General features: G+C 40.4%; 1 protein-coding gene across 3 annotated transcripts in view; it reads left to right on the top strand.

Annotated features, from left to right (window-relative positions):
• The window catches only part of LOC122815407 (bile acid-CoA:amino acid N-acyltransferase-like), an 817,246-nt gene that overhangs the window by 172,088 nt on the left and 621,305 nt on the right, over positions 1–23,853 (top strand). The gene's annotated exons all lie outside the window — the stretch shown is intronic.

Raw genomic sequence — 23,853 nt, 5'->3', positions numbered from 1 at the left:
ACAATGCACACCATATTTGCATGGTAAGCCCACCTTTAACATGTTCATCTTACTTATACACCCATACATATGTCGACTGTTATAATATATTGTTGAATATATCAACATGTACTATCCCCTGTTATAGCTCATACTTGTTGGACCAATCCTGACAATGACAGTGGCTGGAAGCGAATTGGTGGGTTCCAAGCCCATATCATCCCTTGTGGTGCATGCACAGTTTGCCGTGTGACCTACAGCAGTATACGCATAGAATACTACAAGCATTACTACTGCTCAACAATACATCGTTACAAGATAGCTATTTCCACTATATGCATTGATTACACTGTAATTCTTGCAGTACAGGTACTACATACACAGGCATACTACATGTTATACATACCTTCTTAGTAATCGGAGGTGTTATTGACTAGCATAATACTCATTTTTGGTTCGTCTTTCAGCATTTTGCACTGTCTTACAGCCAGATACAGATGGTTTGAATGTGTGACAAGGCAATCTTATATAGTTACAGATCAGTAACATGTGCTATCCCGATAACCAATTAGTGTTACTAAGTTGCTAATTACATGCACATCAGCTGCACTGCTACTGCCTTAGCCAATACCATGACTACAGTGGAGTATAACTGAGTACTCCACTTGGGCATTGTCCCTTTGTCTTACTTGTGAGGAAGACAGCGTGGAAGTGTTGTTTGGACTCTATTGCAACAGCTGTATGGAGACAAACAGTAATATATTGTGTGTAATGCCTAGAGGATTTAGTCTAAATGTGATTACTGCTGTTATATTTCTGAACATTGCTACTTGTGCAGGGTTTCTCTGTACCTAATACTTCTGCGTATATTTCAGTCTGGCCAGGTTGTTTGACCAGCTCAAGGCTGCATAGCTATGCATATAATGTTAGGTGGTTTACAGTGTGCTTACCAGACATATTTAGTTTGGTGTTACTGTATATCATACTATGCTGATAATCAGTACTCAGTAACACTTCCTGGTGTATGAACCTTTCAACCCTCTGAAACGGGATTAGTTCATACAAACCCTGCTACATCAGCAGCGGTTCAATTGTATAACAGCAACTATTTCACATAAGGCCATGTTAGTGTGTCTGTGTCCAGGTATGTTAAGGTTTCAGCAGATGTTGTACAGTAGTTGAATAATTGGTTATGGTATGACAGTATGCATTGATGTAATTATTTTGGTTATGGGGTAGATGTTGGTGGGTGTACATAGCACATGCAGGTGTGTAGGAACCCCTTTTATACAATGTCTATATGTGTGTGGGTGTTCTTTCCCTATGTGAACACCTATCACTTAGTGGACTAATACTATGGCAATTGCAGGATGATTCATTAAGGCACTATTAAATGCTTTCTGCATAGCAGGCAGGTACTGTTAGTCCTTGAATCCTTTTGGCAATACATCAGAATGTAATAAAGTTTTGCAAAATGAAAGCTGTCTGTGTATTTCTGTCATGGATATTTGCAGTCATTGAAGTTGTGTTGGTGACGGTGTCCATAGAACATATTTGTAATAGTGTATTGGCATATACTCTTCATATGTTATGTTCATATTGTTTGGGGGAGGGGCGGAATGTGTGATTGCTATGGTCCATGTTATACTCAGATATGAACACTTCGGATGCTGTCTACAGACATGTATGTATGTGTATATCTATATATATATATATATATATATATATATATATATATATATATATGTGTATATATATATATATATATATATATATATATATGTGTATATATATATATATATATATATATATATAGATAGATAGATAGATATATTATTGCATACGTTTATCTGTACCTCCATAGATGTGTAGATGTTTTCAGCCTATCTATATATCTGCATATATATATATATGTAGACCTGTTTATATCGACATGCCTCTATGTATCTCTCTCTCTCTCTCTATATATATATATATATATATATATATATATATATATATACATCTATAAATCTATATATGAGCATACACCTTTAATTGGGTACATGGCGGGTTGTCCTATTTCAACACATTCCTCCCTTTTGTATTTTAACCTGTCTGCATACACAATTGGGATAGGTACATCCCAGGTAGCTTAGTTTTAGGTTACTCTGAGGATGGAGTACATGGTTGTGGGTTCTACTCTTGGAAGGTGTTATTGTTTTACCTCTCAGAGTAGGCACTGGTAGGGAAAGTGTGAATAATGCACATTTACGTGGTTGTAAGCAGGGTTTCCCATTGTTTGTGCAACGTTAAGCAAAGGTTAAACCTGTGAAGGGCTTCTCCGTTTACCATGTTTCAGCGCCGCTTACCGTCGCGCAAACCTGCTTACAACTGCTTAGGAGTGCTTTAATCCACCTGCATGCAACAGCCCTTATTCTGGTCCTCAAAATCACCTAACAGCCCTTGCAGGTCTTGAACCCGGGACCATGAACACCACAGTCACTGACTTTACCACTAAGGCATCTGAGATATGTACAAATGTCATGGTGTTTAGAATATACATTGTACTACAGACATTCCTCACTACTGAAAACAAATGTGACAATCAGTTGGTGTACATATGTCTGATACATGTTAATGTTCATATGTTTGTGAAATTAGGTGTTGCAATGTGACATGACAGGGAGCATTATGAATGAGAAAAGTTCTTGTTTTGTGTCCTTTTTATATTGTCCTCAAACTCCATGTATACCTCTCCAGTTCACTTGTTGGACATCCAACCCAGGCCCTCCTTGATGCATGATTGCATTACCCATCATTCCTCCCCTTCCCAATGTTCACATACACAACAACCACCCCTTCTATGGTGAATTAGGTTAATATTAATTGTTATAATACCAGAGCTGCATGTGTTTTGTGTACACTCCAATTCCTTTGGAGTCCTTCCGTGTCACAAAGTGTGTTCATAGATGTTTATATATATATGGCTATTGATGTAACTGTATAATATATATATATATATATATATATATATATATATATATATATATATATATATATATATATATATATATATATATATATATATATATATATATATATATATACAGGACAGTGTTCCAGACAAACAGCAAATCCCATGAAGGGCAGACATCCGTGACCACTATTAGTATGATGCATAGGTTCCTCATGATGTCATCCAAGGCTAATATCAGCAGGAGAATATGCAAGGATTCGAAAGATAACCACTGTGCCGGTGAAATATAGCACAAAATATGCTGACCCTACTGATATCGCCAACATCCTTGCAGATACATTCAGTGCATACTTCACCCCCTAAAGAGCTTACAACACTACCCAAAAGGTACAGTATCCCACACATCAGAGACACACAGGTGGAAATGGCCCTCTCTAACAGCAGAACACAGCATCAATGGAGGCAGATGTTGTCCCAGACTGCATCTTTCAAACTGTACAAGACAACCTGCCCCCACTTAATTAAGCTTTCCTACCTCAGTGTCTCCACAGGCTACATTCCCATACAATGGCACATGGCAATGGTTATTCCACTCCGTCAAAGTGGAATCACAACTGACCATGGTAACTACCAACCCATACGCCTGACTAGCCTGGTCTGCAATGGTATGGTATGCATCTTCATGGCACTCATTAATAAAGACATTGATAACCTCCGAACACGTGACCCAACTCAGGCAGCTTGGTTGAGTGCAGTTCATGCCTACTGAACCTGTTTGACATCTTACATACAGTCACCAAGACATTAGATGATGGGGGAGGTGGTTCACACATACTACCTGGACCTCACCAAGGCTTTTGACACCATGCCCCACTCAGGTATTATTGATAAACACACCAGCCTGTACATACACCCATACATCAAGGGTTGGGTTGCCAAAGGGCTTACACACAGAACCCACATGGTACAAATAGCAGTCTCCAGGTCCAACTCTTGACCAGTCATGACTGGTGTCCCACAGGACTCAGTCCTGGGAGCCCTACTGTTTGGCATATACATCTCAGAGGTACAGGCATACACAGGTGGACTACGGCAGACCATGTTTGGCAATGACTCCAAACTGGGAGCCATGACTGATAGTCCAGCTGACACAGACATCCCTCAAGGGGCCTCACAAAGAACATCATAGGGTGCCAAAGTCATGGCCTCCAGCCAAGTGCCACTAACTGCATGGTCATTCCATTGTGGAATTGGCACCCACATATTAACACATAGTGGCAGCCACTTTAATACGGATGAGGTAATGGGGTATCTGGGGACTAAGGTAGATAGTGATCTCCCCTTTGACAATCATATCTCCACAGTAGTTAGGACATCCTTCTATGTAGGCCATCTGATTACTAAAAAATTCCCATCAAGACATACTGGGGTTATAGTGCCTCTTTACTCATCACTCATCAGTCCCATCACAGGGTATAATAACTCATGTGGAATGTACCTCAGAAGATACTTCCAACAGCCGGGAGGTCCACGAATGTACCATGCCAAGGGGAATACTGGCCTCCAACATATGGCCTGTGCAGCCAGACTGAATAAACCTCTGCTTTACTCAGTGGCATCTCGTTTACCAGAGATGATCTCCACTGGTCAACACAGCCATGCCGAACTCAGGCTTGATAGATATGCTCCACCTATGGGAATCCATGTCAAAGTGACCCACACACACTGTAGTGAGCTTATCCTTGCCACAACAATAACTGGAATATGCTGGAGCGACAGCTTCCTGTCACAGACACTCCCCATACTTTGGAACAACATCCCTAACTACATTATACAGAGCCCCTCACTAACACTCTGCAAGAGAAACCTTAAAGAGTGGATGGGGAACAATAGATGCACCCCAGGGATCATGCCATTGGCCCTGCTCCACAGAGGGACAGTTAATGAATCAATGGGGTGGCAAAAGCTGACACATTTTGGCTGGGCTTATGAATGGCCTCTGGCAGTTGGCCAAGTACTTACCTATGAATCTATACATACAGTATCTGCATATGCTGATAGCTTAATTTACTGTTCAGTTGTTGACATACCTTGTGCCAATGGCAGTTGTATTTGCAATAGTTGAGGGCTGCCTATGTTGGATGCACACAGTAGACTGCCTATACTTGACAATTTACAGGTAATCTTGTGTGTGTGCCATCCATTTTTACTGTGTATGCAGGTGGAGAAAGGTGTTAGTCCCTAGGTGCCTACACTGTCAGTGTGTGTGCTATACATTCCCTCTTTGTCAAGGCATGAGCATACTGGGCACACCTCTGTCTGCCAACTGAGGCTGGCTCAGGGTGTTCATGGTCTAAGTACCTCTGTGCCTGTGGGGCCTTCACCATTCTGTCCCTGCTGCAGCTGTTTCCACAGGATCATATTGTGTACCATGGCACACACTATGAAGATGTGAGCATATGTGCCTGGAGAGTACTGCAAGGCTCCACCAGATATGTCCAAGCAATGGAACCGTGATTTCAGCATCCCAAACACACACTCTATGATGATTCTGGTTTGTGCGTGTGCCTCATTATGGCATTCCTGCATGGGTGTGTGTGCATTTCAGATGGGAGTCATCATCCACGGTTCCAGTGCATAGCCAGCATCCCCCACCAGGTGACCATTTGGGATGTCCCCCCTGGCAAATAACCGATACAGCAGTGAGGCATGCCAGATGTGGGAGTCATGATAGCTTTCCCGGCTGTCAGCACACACATCCATGATAATGCCCTGGGCATTGCACACGACCTGGCAGTTGATGGAGGGGTATCCCTTGCAGTTTATGTAGTGCCTACCCTGCTCAACGGGTGGTGACTTGATGTGTATGTGCGTGCAGTCTATTATACCCAGTACCTCCAGGTATTCTGCCACAAGGTGGAAGAGACGCATATTGCTGGCCAACTCCTCCTGCATTCGGGGGAAGTATAACTGCTCATTGGCATGTTAAACTGGTGTAGTACCCTGGATACTGATGCCTGTGAGATCCCCATGATATCTCCAGTTGGTCTTTGAAAGGTACCTGTAGCTAGTATTCTCAGGCTTACACATACCTTCATATCCACTGGGATGGGTTCCTCTCTGTTTGTTCTGGCTCTGAGGCGTGGCCAGCACAGCTTCACAAGTTGCTGTAGGATATCACTCTCCACCTTGTAATGCTCTAGTATCTCCAGATCATGTAGCCCCTGGTAGGTTACCCTGGGTCTGAGCACTCTCCTCCTCCTCTGGTGTCTGAGGTGGTCATGTGCATCATCCTCCACACCACCTTCAGTGTCCAACACATGCTGGTGGATCAAAGCTATGGCAGCCTCTGACATGTACATAATAAAAGTTCCCCATCTGTGTACACCACTGGTGCAGAGTATATGGGAATACACAAATGTGTGTGAGGTGCTTTCACACTTTATAGTATTGTGCTATGGATGCTGCTGATATCAGTGGGTGTGTATGAGCTATTCCAGCTGCAGCATATCTTAATTATGGGTTTTGCCATGAGTACTGCAAGTGTGAGGCCTTTACTGTGGAGATCTACTTGCTTGCCTTGATTAGTCTGTTGCCCTTTAATTCACTTTTAGACCTGGATCCCCTCCCACTATCAGGCATGCGTCCACCTGCCGTCTTTCTTGTTTTGTACTTTCCCTACCCAGTCATGGCAAAATGTGCCTTGTAGCTGATATACTGCAAATCGGCTTTGTTCTGCTTTGACACTTTACAGTTTTCTTTGCAGTACTGCCCCTCCCCTTTCCTGTTCTGCAGGTAGCTGCTTGCAGCCTTGTTAGCTGTTGTCAATGGCCCACTGTAGGCTCCTAGGTGTTTAGTCATTTGTACTCCAATTTCACTGCTGCAGCATTTCCTTATTTCTTTCCTGTATCCTTCCTGTTTCAGCTGCAGTGTGCTCAGCACATACCTGTTTTCTGGGTTTACGCGCATTTTCATCTCCGTTCACATGCATACTCGGTTACCTTGTGTACTCTCAGCTAAGCATAGCTATGGCCAATTCGACACCCCTATCCTGCAGCTCTGCCTAGCAAGGGGCAGACCAGTTTAGCAATGCTCCAATGTGCTTACAGCAATGGCGACACACCCCTCCCTTGATGTTATTTTTATCTGAAGGGCACACCGCGGTATTATAATGCTATGCTGTGAGGTGCATCCTTATGCCAGTGGGGAATCTGTGATACACTATTACTCCTCTCATTTGCATGGCATTGCCTACCACTTCCTAGCTAGTGCGCATAACACTGTCACTGCCCCTTAGCAACCCTTGTGCCATAAGTATGGTGTAGCATGCCTGCCACTGACTATTATGGGGAAATTGTGGTATGTGTTTCATTGTGGTTTTATTCTATATTTTTATATATTCCTTGTGCTCCCCTTTGCACACTGCTTCCCTGCGCTTCCACATCGCGATAGTGTGACTATATATATTAAATGTTAATTTTATATTTTGTACATTTTTTTATGCCAACGACTATATATTTAGCCATTGGCATATATTAACAATATAATACATGTGTTTGGTCAGCTGTCATGGCTCTGATTTTATGTTTGCAAAAATGTAAACAGTTTTCTACGGTTTACATTTCTGCATGCTTACACTATGCCTGCACCACTTCCTGAATCGCTACATACCTTCATTTGCATGCTACACTGCTGCACATGGGATAATTAGCATACACGGCTCGGGTGTTGTGCGGACGTAGCGTACGCAGGTAGTGCATGTGGAAACAACTCATACCTGAATCGCTCGTCCGCCATATTTGGTGTTAGAATGCCAACGCTACGCCTGCACTTGGCACAAGCTTCATGAATCCCGGGGAAAGTTTTTAAGGGCTTCCCTACTATGAGATCCAGTGTTAACAGCACTTGGAAGTGTTTAACTCAAGCTTGTTAAGGACATCTAAATACTGTTATGGCTGTGTACTTCAGCAACAAGGGGCACACAGTATCAGTTTGCAAAGAAAAATAGTAGATGAGTTAAAACAGCTTTTAAATGCTGTTATATGTTTTGCTCTCCCACAGTTATAAACAAAAAGCTTGGTAGCATCTAACAGCTTTTAAGGCTATTAATTTTAGAGATGAACACTTAGTTTCTACTTGCAGTACATCTGACAGCATTACGTGCTTTACTGGCTTTCAAAGACTATGAAAACTATTTAAATTCTTTTCAGTCCTGCACTTTGAAACTAGTAGTACATGGAGCAGATAAAGCTCAATGTTCTACACAGAATTATGATCAGGTCTCTAATAACAGTCAACTTTATGTGTTCACGACATGGATGCCAAGAGTCACCTCTTCAGATTCAGTCTTCAGGTCAGTTTCTTGGTATTGATGCATTGAACACATAAGTTAGTTATGAGCAGTGGCAGGATTACAATCCTCTGTAGCATGTCTGTCAACATAATACAAAACGTTTCAGTATGACAAATATTCCAGTTGTATCAGAAATAAAAGAGTAGTCTTGTAATAAATTAGGATTGAGTGCTCCTAGCATTTATACTAAACCTAACTAAACTAAAAGTACTGTGGTTTATAAATCTTCTGACAAAAAAAAAAAAAAAAACAGTGAACACACAATAAAAAGCAATGGAAAATGTAAAAAAAAAAAAACAGGCTGCTGGCTTATCTTACTAATACACTTGAATCTTATTTTAAAATAAGTATTTAAATAATATATATCCCAAAATAAGACCTTAACCTCCTTTCCCCAAGTTCCAGTTTATCTCCTGCATGGTATGAAGAGATAATACAGTTTTCTCATATTTTATCATTTTTAAAATATTAATAAAAGTTAAACTACACATTTAAAAGAAATGTATAATTAAGTGTTCATGTAAGAATTAGTTTGGGCTAAAATTTAATATGTAGAATTAGTCTTCCTAAGAAAAATCATCTATTCATTCATTCATTCATTCATTCATTCATTCATTCATTCATTTGCTTTCATATGTATTGCAGTAATTTTTCTTGATCCAGCTGTGCAGTATATATATATATATATATATATATATATATATATATATATATATATGTGTGTGTATATATATATATATATATATATATATATATATATATATATATATATATATATAGTGGATATAAAAAGTTTATACACCCCTGTTAAAATGCCAGGTTTTTGCGATATAAAAAAATTAGAAAACAATAAATAATTTCACAACTTTTCCCACCTTTAATGTGACCTATAACCTGTACAATTCAATTGAGAAACAAACAAATCTGTTAGGGGAAAATATATAAAAATAAAAATGTACAATACATTGGTTGCATAAGTGTGCACACCCTTAAACTAATACTTTGTTGAAGCACCTTTTGATTTAATTACAGCATTCGGTCTTCTTGGGTACACACCTGTCATCAATTAAAAAGACTCTGATTAACCTAAATAAAGTTCAGCTGTCCCAGTAGGATTTTCCTGACATTTACTCAGTTGCCTGCTGCAGAAAAAAGCAATGGTTTGCAGAGAGCTTACAAAGCATCAGAGGGACCTTATTGTTGAATGGTATCAGTCAGGAGAAGGGTACATAAAATTTTCCACAGCATTGGATGTACCATGGAACACAGTGACAGTCATCAAAAAGTGGAGAAAATATGGGACAACAGTGATGTAGCAAAGAACTGGACATCCCTCCACAATTGATGAAAAGACAAGATGAAAACTGGCCAGGGAGGCTGCCAAGAGACCTACAGCAACAATGAAGGAGCTGCAGGAATTTCTGGCAAGTACTGGTTGTGTACTACATGTGCCATTCTCCTGTATTCTCCATATGTCTGGCCTATGGGGTAGGTTTGCAAGATGGAAGCCTTTTCTTACACAGAAAAACATCCAGAGCAGGCTACAATTTGCAAAACAATACATTGTCTCCCAAAAGCATGTGGGAAAATGTGTTATAGTCTGATGTGACCAAGGTTGAACTTTTTGGCCACAATTCCAAAAGGAATGTTTGGTGCAAAAACAACACTTTGCATCACCAAAGGAACACCATCCCCACAGTAAAGCATGATGGTGGCAGTATCATGCTTTGGGGTTGCTTTTCTTCAGCTGCAACTGGGGATTTAGTCAAGGTGGAGGGAATTATGAAGAGTTCCAAATAATAGTCACTTTTGGCCCAAAACCTTCAGCCATCTGCTAGAAAGCTGAAGATGAAGAGCTTTTTCACCTTTTAACATGACAATGACCCCAAGCATACATACAAATCAACAAAGGAATGGCTTCACCAGAAGAAATTAAAGTTTTGGAATGACCCAGTCAGAGCCCAGACCTAAATCCAATAGAAAATCTGTGGGGTGACCTGAAGAAGGCTGTGCACAAGAGATGCCCTCACAATCTGACAGATTTGGAGTACTTTTGCAAGGAAGACTGAGCAAATATTTCCAAGTCAAGATGTGCCATGCTGATATACTCCTACCCAAGAAGACTGAATGCTATAATTAAATCAAATGGTGCTGCAACAAAGTACTAGTTTAAGGATGTGTACACACAACAAAGTATCAGTTTAAGGGTGTGCGCACTTATGCAACCAGTGTATTATATGTATTTTATTTTTTATATTTTTTTCCCTAACAGATTAAGTTTTGAAATGATTTATTGTGGTCTCATTTTTTTTTATATCACAAAAGCCTGGTATATATATATATATATATATATATATATATATATATATATATATATACATGATTAATGACTGCCCTGATACTACCACTTTGCATGCTGGACATTATATTGTTGTGGTGCTTTACTAAAGGCCAATGCACAGTCGCACAATGCTTCAGTGCTTCAAGTTTTAACTTTGCAGAGTCTACCGATATTTAAGAGGTGTTTTTTTCATTTCACAAGCATCATGATTTGCACTGTGGTAAGAAGCACAATCACGTTTCAAACAATGGTTGCTTCTACTCTGGCATTCTACCCTTTAGCTGCTTCTAGTAGTTAGTGGTATGTTCTATTTAAATGATTTAAATATTTCAATTAGTTTCTTATACGTCAGTAAGATAGAAAAGGAAATAACCTGATAAAATATAAAAATAAGAACAGCAGTACTAGGGCTACTTTTTAACATTGCCTAGATCCAATCATTTATAGCATCTCAGCTATACTCTGAGACTGGTCTTAAATAGTTTTAGAAGACAGATCTTGACTGAGCGATAGTTCTTGAGTTGGTTCTCTGAATTTCCATGCTCATATTTGTAATTTGGAAAAGTAAGGGACAGTAATTCCAGTAATCTACGATAGATGTTACATTCTGTCGGCTGTAGTACTGTTAATTATATAGTATCTGTTTGGCCACTGTCCAGGTTTAAGTGCTGTACTTGCAAACCATAATGATTCCGTTTCTGAAATGTTCTTATATGTTTAACATTCCAACCACTGAATTTGTGCTCCATTATATTCTAATGAACGTCGTCCTGTTTCCCACACAAAACTTCATATTGTGAAAGAATGAGATTTCCTACTGCATAACTAGTTGGGGTCTTGACATCAATAGTGTTGTTAAAATGGGATAAATTGATTTTTTTGTGCCTTTATTTTCAAGGTCAATTTCATTTTTATTATGTGTCTATATACTAAGCACTACTGAAATGCAAGAAAATAAGTTATACTGCAAATCACAAATGTTAGAATAATAAAAATGCAAAAGGTCTGTAGCAATACTAAAACCTGATTCACTAATTCATCAGTTTCTGGCATCACAGAGATTTAATGCTGATGTGCAGATTTCTGTAAAAGAGGGTTTACCAACTCTATGACTCTGTGCAAGTCACTTAACCAGACAGTGCTTTCACTCAGGTCACCACTTAAAACAGGCAGTTGCGTCTAGTGACTTACTTGGTTGGCAAATAAATAAATATAAATAAATCAGTAAAAGCTAGGTAAAAAAGTAAGGTCTTTAGGGACCTGCTAAAGCAGAATCGAGTGGAATACTACTTAAGCCACCATGGTAGCAATTTCTCAAGGCATATAGCCTAAGCAACACTTCCAGCCCCAGATGTTTGAAGCCACACCCTAGGAACTTCCAGCTGAGCCGTGTTGGTAGACTAGGAACTGGGACTAACATCTTTCAAGGAGAAACACTAATGTTATATAAATAATATGGACCCAGAGAGGAAACCAGTGTAAGTTTGGAAAATAGGTATAATATGCTGGTAACAGAGTATTCCAGTATGTAATTGTGCAGTACAGTTTTTCATGTGATACACTTACAAAATCTTGATATTTGTAGGGCCAAAGTTAAATGGCTTTGTAATAGTCAAGACAAAAAGTGACTAAGGGGCGAATGGTCATAGAAGGACTATACAGTAGTATCAACTCTTAAGGCAGTCACAGAGAAATAAATATGTATACTGATACATAACAGTATGTAATTCTGGCTACATTTCTCAGGTGAAAGCACAGGGATAAACATGGCTGACACCTACTTCCTAAACATCAACCTAATATCCAGGATCACCTGGTCCCTAGGCATCAGCCAAATATCAAGGGGTAACACACAAGTTATACACTTCAGATAAAAACTTAAGCTTATTGCCACTGTAGATAATGAATAATGAAATAGAAAAATTGGGAAATCAAGCAAAGTTGCATACAGCGCTAGATCCTTAGCTTTAAATGTTACTGAGATTCAGTTTATTTGAATGTATTGACAGATGAGTGGGTTATAAGAAATCTACTAACGAATCAATACTCACATTGCAACTTTTATGGAAGGAAAGGCATAGCTCCTTATCACTGTCATAAGAATGATAAAGCTAACTTCTCCCATGAATCAGATCCCCAAGGGTAGCATAGCATGATAAATTGTACTGGGCTCAGAAAGAAGACCCACAGTACTTCACATTCAGTTTGTGGTACTGGAACTATTCATATAGAAAACCACACTCTGGGTGTTTTATGACAGGTAGGAGGTAAACTAATTAAGAACAGTAGAGGAGCAACCATAATAAAGAGTGCAAACACTCAATGTGCTTCCCTTGACTTACAGGGTCAGATGCCTCAGAGGGATGAAGTAGAACCAGCATAGGTATTAACAATGGTCTCTATCCTTTAGGCTATCACTGACTACCCCAAAAAGGGTAATGTCAGTACTAAGACAAATTAAGGACCTGGACTGGAAGTGACCCATGAGGTCATGTACTGTTAAATGAGATTCTAGTTATGTGTAAATCAACATCTTTATAAATTTGCTCAAGATTTATCTCTGAACATTTAGGCAAACAATAATCCCCTTATTTATACATTTGCTCAAGATTGCTCCATTAGTATTCAGGCAAGTGATAACCAACCTCAATGGCCAGGGACCCAGTACACAAGGTGTAGACTACAAACTGGAAATAAGGTCATTATTACCAAGAATTGTAAACTGTAGGTATGAGAAGAAGGAGAGAGTGTCAGCCTTGATCAGTGAGGATCCTATGATATCCTTTGACCAATGCCATTCTAATTGTGACAATCTAGTATATGAAAATACAGCCTGCAGTTCACATTGTTCACATTTAAAAGCTGTGCAGGCAGTAAGCCAGGCTGGGGTTCACAGCTTGTCTACCACCATGAAGAGCATGACAGGTTTGTCAACTATTGTTGAGATTTCCCTGGATGGATAAACAGTCTTCTTACAGGAGATTAATGAGTATAATCTCCATTCAGTTCGGGTCTATAGTGACACATCAAAGAAAAACTTCATCAAACGGCTATTCCTCGAACAGTAATCCCCAAACGTTGCTTTCATCGAAAACTGAAATAATTGTATAAAATAAATCATTGAAAGATAATAGTTAGCCAACAACAAGGAATTAATCCATGAAGGCGAGGGTTACTGCCACCCACACCTCCCAATTTGGAGGGCTGTGCCCCCCATCCCCCAATGATGTATACCAACCCACATTACAGTGGGAAAAAGGGACAATTTTACAAGATTTTGTTTAGTTTACCTTATACAGTGCAGTACTTCCTTGCTGTTGGCCATCTATTACCTTTCAATGATTTTTTTTACTATGATTTCACTCTTCGATGAAAGCGACGTTCATGGATTACTGTTCATGGAACAGCCTTTCGATGAAGTTTTTCTTCGATGTGTGAATATAGACCCATTCAGTTCAAACCTGCCACACAAGTGTCTATCACCCCTCCAGTGACATTTCCCCCTTTGTCCCAACCATTTCAGGGAATGAAGCTCAAAATGAAGTCATGGTTTATATGCATTATCTGCAAAGGTATGCATGAGATTGGCCCAACAAGTCCATAACTAAAGAGAAAAACATATTATACTCAAGGACTACTTCCTCAGGCCCCCATTACTGTTCTCCAATACAAACAGATGGAATGCCAGTCAGAATAAAGGTGGTAAGATCTTATTCATATTATAACACTCCATCAGCTTGTAATCTGTGAGTGCAAAAGCATAACAGGCCAGAAGTTATTACATCAAGATACCAGTCTCACCATCAGGCCAAAGAGGCTTCCTGGGTTTCTCTGGTGTGCAGTAACTCATATGTCTTATGTCAAAGCAAAACAAGTGATTCTTTTAGAAGACTGAGTGCTGCTGTGTGGATTCTTTTCCTTTCCAAATGTGCTATTATAGAGTTTCTATATATAATTTTGGAGGACATAAGGGAAACAGGAGGAAGTTATTTCACATTGTTACTCTACTTTACACATTACATGCAGCCTTTGAAAAATTCTGATCAAGCATGTTAGTTATAAAAGACTGGATTATGACCACGCAAAGTAGAAGTGGTCAGTAGTCAATATATCCAAGAGGATTATGATGTCAGGAGTATGCCCAAGATGCAGTTTGCAGTGGTAGTCACCTGAGCAAACCCAAATCCATCAGAAAATAGAAGAGTTCTTTTGCTATAACCACTGATTTTTATTCATCCCAGATGTTGAACTCACCAGAACTACAAGGTACTGATGACATAACATATGATCAACCAGTCAGAGAATTCTTGCAGAAATATCCTTGCCTATAAATGAGGGAAACAAAATGTTCCTTCCCCCATAACATGTTTGAAACAGTTGGTATTCTTTGTGGCATCTGGGACTATCTTATTTCCAGTTATAAACCACACCATTACCTCTCTCTCAATCTTTTATCACCTAATACACTGGATAATGGAGACATATGAGTCACAGCTATCAACAAGTAAAGGCTTAAGTTCTCATCTGCCTCTGTCTTCACAATGAATTCTAGGCCAACTCTGCATAACAAGTCTGAGATAATACCAAGATTCTTGTGGATGACCCTCATGTTTTTGTCCATAGTACTCATCATAGGTTCATAGGTGTGTTCTAGGCTACTGCCCCTGGAGCCTTTACAAGCCTAGCTCATAGGATTACTCTGGCATCGTGTCACCCAGCCTTAGTTCCCAGTGCCTTTGTCGAGTAGAGCCACTGGAGTGATGCCAGGGGTATATTTTCTATTTCCCATTCACTCATCAAGATTTCTCCTGAAGAGGGCCAGTGAGGTGCTCTGTTTGACATGTATGGGAAGTGTATTCCATAGCATGGGCAGTCTCTGGGTTATGAACCTGCCCCTGCAGCTTGTTCTGTTGATTGTGGTAATGAGGTTGAGGTCTCTGGAGTCTGTGGTGTGGAAGGATTGGGATTTCTTTAGATGTAGCATTTCTAACAGAGCGGGGTCAGACATGGCTTTGTAAGTCAACCAGAGATCGCCTCTAAGTAGGCAATATGAGACAGAGAATAGTTGAATTTTTTGAGTCTGTCCATATAGGATAAGTGTTAAGGCCTAGGATCCTCTTTGTGAGGTACTTTTGTGGCCTCTCCAGTTGTTGCAGGTGTCTAGTGAGGTACATTCCAAATGGGGCATTGTACTCAATAACTGGCCTAATGAAGGAAGAGTAGAGGGAGACAATTACCTCTTTCTTCCTGGATGCAAAACCCTTATTAATGAGATGTGCCACATAGAAGGACTTTCTGACCACAGTGGCAATGTGGGGGTCAAAAAAGAGGTTACTGTCAACCTGTGTTCCCACATCTTTTATAATACCTTCTGTGTTCAGTGGACTATCATTGATGTGGCAATTCATGGGGACTGGGTTTTTCCCAAAGGGGATGATGACACATTTTTTGGCAATGAGCTTAAGGCCATGGTTTTGACACTAGTCATTGGTCGTGGTGTGGCCTTTCTGTAGGATGTCATCACTTGGGGAGTTAACTTGCAATCATCTGCAAACTTTGTCAGCCAGAGTCCCTTCATGTTGGCCTGGACTTCAGAGAAGTAGATACCAAACAAGAGAGAACCCAGGACTGAACCCTGTTGGACTCCACTTGTGATTGGTCGGCAGTCTGACTTGGAGTCAGCTACTTTCACACTGTGGGTTCTATCTGTAAGCCAGTTTGCAACTCACCTAGTGATTTAGGGGTTGATGCCTAGCTTAGTGAGTTTTTCTATGACTCCTGAGAGGGGAGTTGTATCAAAGGCTTTTGCCAGATCAAGGTAGGCTGTATGAACCACCTTGCATTCATTGACAGCTCTGGTTACTGACTCAAAGAAGTTGACCAGGTTAAGCAGGCATGATCTATCCTTCACAAAACCAAACTGTGTGGGATCCAGAGTTTGGAGATTCCCTATATCCTTGTTTATTAGGTCCATGATGATGCATTCCATAGCTTTGCATATCAGACTCATCAGGCTGATGGAGCGATAGTTCCCTGGGTCTGTAGTCGCTCCTCCTTTGTGGAGAGGGATGACTGCAGCAGTGCACCATTCATTAGGGACAAAGCCTGAGGTGAGGCTGTGATTGAACAGGCCACACAGGTGAGGTGCCAGTTCACTCTGTATTTCATGTAGAACACAGCCGGGGATATTGTCAGATCCCATAGAAGCTGTATTCTTGGACTTGGACAGTGCTGTTTTAACCTGTGCAGCAGTAATACTGAGTGCCTGCCAATCTACTGGCATTGTGATTGGTCCTTTGGTGGGGGAGAGAGTGGTAAAGTTGGCACTGAATCTGTTGGCCAGTATATTGGCAATATATGTTGGCTTGGTATAGGAGGTACCATTGTGCAGCAGCTCAGAGAAAATCTGGGCATTGCCCTAGAGATTCTTTACATAACTATAGAAGGCCTTGTGGTTGTCTTTGCTATCTGCTGCAATTCTGTTTTCATAGCTAGCTTTAGAGAATTTGATGAGGCATCTCAAGTTTTTGCTGAGGCCGATAAGGGAGTTTTTCCAGTCTTGGGACTTCACCTTATTCTGCATCAGTTTTCTCCTTCTGTTGTAGAGTTTGTTTATGGCAGGGGACCACCAGATTGCCTTCCTTTTTTGGAGGAGAGCTTCTTGGTTCTATTGGGTATGGTGAGATCCATGCATTTGTGTATGTGTTTCTACAGTGCACTGGTGTATGATTTGTTGGTCATGCAACTATTCTCCATTTGCATTGGTGCTGTGAAGTTATCCACCTCTGTTTTTAGGAGCCCAAAGTTAGCTTTGGAGAAGTTTTTCATGGTGCTTACCTTTGCAGGGTGGGTGGGATGGATATGGACTTCCAAGGTGATTAGTTTGTGTTCAGATCTAACTAGGGAGAAGTTGACTATTGGTGTAGAGCAGCAGTCACCCATGTTAGTAATGACCAGGTCAAGGATGTTGCTAACTCTAGTAAGAGTAAGAATGAGCTGGTCCAGGGCATTGGAATTAATGAATTCCAGGAAACGTTGGGCAAGTGTATTGGTACACAAGTAGTTTTCACAGTTAATGGAGGGGTAGTTGAAGTCACCCAGTATGAGAGTGTTAGGTTGGAACCTAATATTCTCCAGGGTGATTAGGAACTTTGAGTGTGAGTCTTGAGACATGGTTGGGGATCTCTAGCAGGCTATGACCTGAATCACTTTCTTACTCAATGTTAGCTGCACCTGAAGTATCTCTGATGCGTTATGTTGGGTTACCAGTCTGGAGGTGTGCGCATCCTTTATGAATATGGAAACACTACTGCCTTTGGAGCTTCGGTCCAAGATCTGGGGCCGAAAGGTGTGGAATGAGTTATAACCTGGTAGTGCAGGGCTACTTTCTGCTGTCTTGAACCAGGTCTCTGTTACAGTACAAATGCTGATGTTCTCCATTTTAAGGAGTCCTTTGAGCAAGTGCATTTTGAGATTTAGACCTAGCATTGAGCAGCATGACCCTCAGATTGCATTTGTTTGTAGCTGTTATGGTGGTAATTTGGTCTTTGGAACACCTAAAAAGGCACTATAGGGGTGGCAAGAGCCTTGGCCAGTATCCAGAAGCCCAGGGGTGACAGATGCAGGCCATCTCTGGCAAAGCATCGAGGTCTGTCAATCATGTCATCCCAGGCAGACAGATACTGGATCCCCTTAGAGCAACACCAGAAACTTAGCCAGTTGTTGAAATCGATAATTTTCTGACTGTACTGTGATATCATTCTGGGTGATGGTAGGAGGCTGTCAAGGCTAGGGTCATATCCACCTGGGCTACATAATCCGAGAGCTCCTCCATGTCTCTTTTCATGTAGTGCAGGGAGGTACGTCTCAGGTCATTCCCATCCACATGTACAATGACAGAGTCATATTTGTACCTGTTGTTGAGGGACCTGAGTGCATGCATTATGTGGTGGATCCTGGCACCTGACAGGCAGCTGACTGTTACTTTCTCTTTATTTAGCCTAGTGAGTGGGATGTCAGTGTGCCTCACTATCAAGTCCCCTATGTCTAGTGTGTTGGACATGCTGTTTTGTCTTAGGGGCTTTGTTTGAATGGCACACTGTTTAGGAGAGTTATGTATCTCATGATTAGTATTGTGTTGTGGTGGTCGAGTGTGCTTCTGCCTTGGAGTTCTCTGCTGTTTGGGTAGATTTTTATTGAGAGTCTCCACAATGGTGGGTGTGTGGTCTGTGTCTTTATGTGAAGGCAGCACTGGCGTGTGTTGTGGAAGGCTATGTGCTCCCTGTGGTGTGGTGCAAGTGTTGACCGTCTCCTCTTGACCAGCTATTCCGGTCATGGCTGAAGAGTGTGTGGCTTCCAATTTAGATATATAAGTGCATCTCTCACAAGTCTGAGTGTTGGGAGGTAAGAGGAGAGGGATGTCAGTGTACATGAGGCAGTTGCTGCATTGTCTCAGGATGCCTAAGTATACCAGATTAATAGGAGAAAGCACAGGGAACTGACCTTTAGACATGCCTGGAGGGGTGGACATTAATGATAAGTACTGGAGCTGTTTCCTTGTAGAACATTTAGTGCTGGTAGCACTTATCATGTCATGGAAAAGTTGGATGTGCATTTCAACACCCTTTCTACCGCAGTCCTTGAATGTCAACAAGCATATACAGGTAAGTTAGGTGCATAGCTCAAGCAGGCATCCCTCTAAGTGCATTTATGTTGGCTCCCTGACTCTCATAATGATTTCTCTGGCCTCTTAAATCACCAGGTACAGTGGACTGGTGTCTTGACTCCCATGGAGTTACAACCAGGCCACAGAATTTGTTCTGGTGTAAGCATGAGTGAAAGCTCATGTCGGTAGCTATCCTGCCACAGAAGAATAAACCAACCCTTAATAAGAAAAAAATGAAATAATAGTAATAACAATAATAATGATAACAGTAGTGCTACTTACAATAATAATGTTGTAATATCAAACTGCCTTAGGCTTGAGATACTGTCTAAGTAAAATGATTATCTCCATTTTGTCAGACCAAGCAGTAAAAGCCATTTAGATTCCAGTGACCACAATATCAGCACTAAATCTTTCTTCCAAATTTTGCAAAGTGCTTTGAATAAATACTCTCCTACACAGATATACTTCATGTGAATTGTAACTTATTGTGGGAGGTCAGCAGATGTAGGGACAGTATGACTTTGGACTCCAGTTCTGCTGTGGATCTGACAGCTCATACTGAAATCCATTACAGACAGAAAGATAAATCTGAAAAATTGGATTGTGGTACCTAGTGTTAATTTGCTGCACATTTTAATTATTTAACTGTTTTCTGCTTTTTCTCATTCTAATGATAACATGTTAATAACAATTTACATGCTGCTCTAGAATGACTAGCGTAGGTTTGAATCCCAGGGTCTAGAGTGCTTCTTGCCCATAACCCTTTCACTGGCATTTACCATTACATTACTTATCTGAAGAAAGTCAATCATTGAGTTAGGGGCAGCACATTTAAGATACTGTGCAAATTCAGAAAACAGAGGTCACAAATCAGCAGTGTGGTTCCCAGTCCTGGCATATACTACTAGAAAGCCATTGAACAGGTTAACAGTTCATTTGTTTATGTATTGGACTTAGCTTGCACAATTACAGAAATATAACTCTTTGTTTGAAGACAATGTTATTAATTTTTTAGAAAGTAAAACACCGTTTTTATTTCTTCAATTTGCCATATTAATTCTGCTAACAGCAGTGCACAGTCCATTATCTAACAAACACATTCTTTTTCACATTTTCTGAAACTTGTACCAGTTATGAGCTACTGAAAATCATATGAAGTCTGCTCTTAGGAGAAGATATAGCAGACAACAAATCGGCAATCAAGTTATTTGAAATACTTCAGGAAGCAAGGGAATCCGCCTCCTGCATCTCAGGGATGAATGACTTGCGCTGGATTTTCATGATATTGCTATGGAAGAAGACGGCAGTGGTGGGCTGTCTATCCCAGTTGTTCTGTTTTCAGCATCACTCTGGACTTGTCCAGTCTATGGAACATTGAACATGTTTTGTTGATTGTCCTACCTTTGTCCTGTTCTGGTTCTGGTTGCTATTTGGGCAGCCAGCTTCACAGATATTTCACTTTGGATAACAGGGATAATCTTTAGATACCTAATTACACTTAACTCCTTCCACTGGATTTGAAGATTTGTTGAATCACTTGTCACTTGAACTCATGACAGTTTAGTTAATTGTGGCTACTCTGAATGAAGTATGACCAACTACCCATTAGAATACTATTAAAGGGGGTACTTGGCTCACTCCTCTTGAAAAAGTGACCATTTGTTCCTGAAGATTTTGATAACTACTGCATTTGGGAAGTATATGATATTCTAGCAGTAAAAGATCAAGCTTAGGATTCTGGATCTTTCCTCTTCATCTCTTCAGTATTAGAAATGCTTAAGCATTATATTCTATTGGACCATCTTCAGTCATGCTGCAGAAGTTCTATTAGCATCCTTGGTAAGTTTGCCTCCTTTTTCAGACAGACTCAGAGGACTGTGTCTGAGATTAAGTATTCTTCTCCCCCCTTCCTTCTGGTTCCAGAGGTTGTATAGAGATTGATATTGAGGCCATCGCTCTTCTTTATATGCTTTTGCTTCTGATGGGAAATCTTACTGAATGTGGTGGTTTGCATTATTATTGAAATGCAAATAATACTTTGTTATATCTCTTCTTTCTTTGGTGCAAATGCCAATCTTCAACTCTTTTGATGATGATCTGGAGTCCAGTCAGTGGTTCTTATATAGAAATCAACTTAACCTACCTAGTACTAAGGCCAAGTCAATTCATGTTATGGTCAGGAGCTCAAATTGCCAAGACCTAATTTTGTGGGTTGATATTGTTAATAAGGTGTACAATTTCTGTGATGTCTCTAATGATGCCAGTGGACCAGGTGGCACCTGAAGCCAAGACTTTCTGTTACCATTTAAGGAACATAATAGAATGAAAGACGTTTTTCCACTTGAGGATCTCTATGTAGTAATCCGGGCTCAGGCCTCTTCATGGCTAGTTTACAGTAATGTCCTATATGCTGGATATCCTCTCCCAGATCTAAGCCATCTGCAACCAGTGCAGGATTCTGCAGTCTGACATCTAGCTTTTACTTATATTTAACAATATTTTACAGCAGTTCAGTGAAGTCTTCTCAGGCTACTGTATCAGCCATTAACCACTTTAAAATTCTGGTGTTAATGAATTTACTCTGCAAAATCTGGATACCCCATATCTTGAAGGGATTCTTGGTCCCTTTCAAACAACTCAGAGCTCCACACTCTGCTCTCTGGGGCTGGATGAGGTTCCTAAGTGTCTGAATTCCTCAGGTCTTCATTTATTTTCACTCTTTCAATACTCTTTTGGAAACTTTTGCCTAGTAACTACTGGAGTCTTTTACACTTTACAGTTTTAAAATGTCCCTTAATACCCACTCTTTTATCCTCCTTATGATTTCCAGTGATCTGATATGTATTCATTCCTTTCAAAGTTTTGGCTAGCTGTGTCATGTGGAGGAATAAAGAAAGGACTCTGACCCAATAGCCCAGAGTTCAACTAGTGCCTTGGGACTTGCTAGAGCGAGCATGTAAAGGGAATAATGAGGAGACTTTGCCTGCTCACCTTTTCCAGGAAGGAGAGTGTGGGTGAGATGGTGGTGGCAGTCTGCTTGCTAAGTCCTGTTAGAGGTAGAGACTGAGGCTTTGATCAGTTATCAGGCTGGGCATATGGGATTGTTGGATAAGTATGCCCATATTAGGGCTTGGATTGGATGTACTCTCATTGGCCATGCCCCACTCCCTATTCATTTTAAAGATGTTATGCCAGCATGTAGGGAGGTAGGCATGGATAATCAAGCAAGCATCTTCCCTTGGCTAGTAACAGTGGTGCTTTCTAGGTTTCTATTCTGCCTCTTGTTGGGAAACCTCATCTTTTTCAGAAAATGAGAGGTACTACTGACCTTGGATTGGAATGGTTAAACACCAGGGTGAACTACTGAAAGGTACCATGGAGACTGGTTTAGGATGGGGCTTAGGAAAGTCATACTGTAATAGAGGGACTCACCATACACAACATTGCTGACTGCAAAAAAAATGTTAACGAAAAGTTTTCTGCAACTTTATGAATATATTATGTTTTATTGTCCTTTGCTTATATTTAAGCAAGGTTTTATATAAGCAACTTTTCATTTATGCATTTGAATTACTACAGGAAATCCTAACAGGACAGTAAACATTTCCTCAGTTTCAGATCACTGTGAAGTGGATTTGTGTATTTTTGCAGTGATGTACTAGATATCAAAGATTTGTGGTATTATAAAACAAGTCTAATCATAATTTCTGGAGGCGTTGTCTAATCACACAGGTAATGATGTAACTGTGCTTTCCCATTCCAAAGGGAGAGGCCTTACTTTGCACTTCATGCCAGAACCACTGACGTGTTCATTGGATTCATGTTATTTCAGCAAACATTATTTAAGCTCCATTTGTTTGCAAAAATACTTTGAAAAACACTTTCAGGAAAATACAAACACCCCTATGTGCAAGACGCCCCAAGTAACCCCAGCTTATATATACAAACTCTATGGTCACACAACAATGGAGAAAAATGGAACCTCAATGATCACCGAAAGTGGATTTCCGGCCTTCTATTTGCACAAATGGCATTCACTTACATAACAGTCAGCAATCATTTGGTTCTCTTGTTCCCTGCATAGTAAGTTACTGAAAACAGAACCTTTACATGTCCTGCATGATCCGCTCATTATTATGTATTATAAAAATCTTGAGTCTAAGCCTACTTTTTGGTGGTTACAATACCTGTAAAATTTTGAGAATGTCCATTTACCTGCCATGAGACTTGCAAGACATCGAATGTGATAACACTTTCTGTGAGGCAATGTCTTTATTGCAGCACTGTGCAACTTACACTGAGGGAGACTGGGACAGCTGGTTAAATGAAAGCTATGTCAGCTTGTGTTGATTTTCTGTATTGGCTTGCATGAAGCTTTCATTAAGTAGAATTTTTAGGTTCATAGTTTAGTACTAAGCTAACTGCCCTTGCGAGCCATTTTAAGCCTAGCCAATTATCCCTTGTGAGACTCAAACCCTGCACCTTGTGTTTATAAGGCAACCACCTTAGCCATTAAGCCACCCTCCCATCTAAAATTTATTAACACCAGTTTT

The sequence above is a fragment of the Protopterus annectens genome, chromosome 11.part0, assembly GCF_019279795.1.
Source record: "Protopterus annectens isolate FY-2018-M chromosome 11.part0, PAN1.0, whole genome shotgun sequence".
Classification (NCBI taxonomy): domain Eukaryota; kingdom Metazoa; phylum Chordata; order Ceratodontiformes; family Protopteridae; genus Protopterus; species Protopterus annectens.
This window is presented reverse-complemented; position numbering and strand designations above follow the sequence as displayed.